The sequence below is a fragment of the Suricata suricatta genome, chromosome 4, assembly GCF_006229205.1.
Source record: "Suricata suricatta isolate VVHF042 chromosome 4, meerkat_22Aug2017_6uvM2_HiC, whole genome shotgun sequence".
NCBI classification, from domain to species: Eukaryota; Metazoa; Chordata; class Mammalia; order Carnivora; family Herpestidae; genus Suricata; species Suricata suricatta.
In genome coordinates, this window is record NC_043703.1 from 53434099 (window position 1) to 53434751 (window position 653).

The window sequence follows — 653 nt, forward strand, 5'->3', positions numbered from 1 at the left end:
TAGGTGTGTCTGCTCTGTTTTCTCGCGCGGCCGGTGTGCGCGCGCGGGCACGCGACAGGGGAGGGGGCGCGTCGGGTGGGGCCTGCGGAGGCTGCTGGAGCCGCGGGTCCCCGGCGTCCGCGCCCTGGGTGGTGTCCCCCCGCCCCCCGCCTGCGGAATGGGTAATGAGGCTTTTCTCCGCAGCAACAGCATCACGAGTTTCAGTTCTCAGGAGCCCGCCGCCACCGCCACGATACGACATGAGTCAGGCTTTCTTCCTTGGCGCGTGGCGGAGCCCTCCTCCCCCTCGCCGCACCTGGGCTCACCCCCGGCCTGCGCCGCCCGCGCCCCCTTGGCGGAGGCCCCTGTGCCAGGAGCTGCGCGGCCCACGGAAGGCCCGAGTGTCTTCAAGATAGGTGCTCCCTTTTGTGCAGTGCAGTTGCGGCTGCCATGCGGTCCCCTCGCCCTTTGACGGACAGAGGTGAACCAGCCGCCAGCGGACAGATGTTGCAGCTGTTTGGTATTAACTACCTAAATGCCTCCGGGGTAGACTCTTTGCTAGAGATTGCGTGCCTGCAGTCCTTCCCTACCTAGAGGGAAGCAGCAGCCCAGCCCAACTAATTGACCTCAACAGGTGGAGCTGATCTCTAGCAGAGATGTCTTTTCGTTTAATT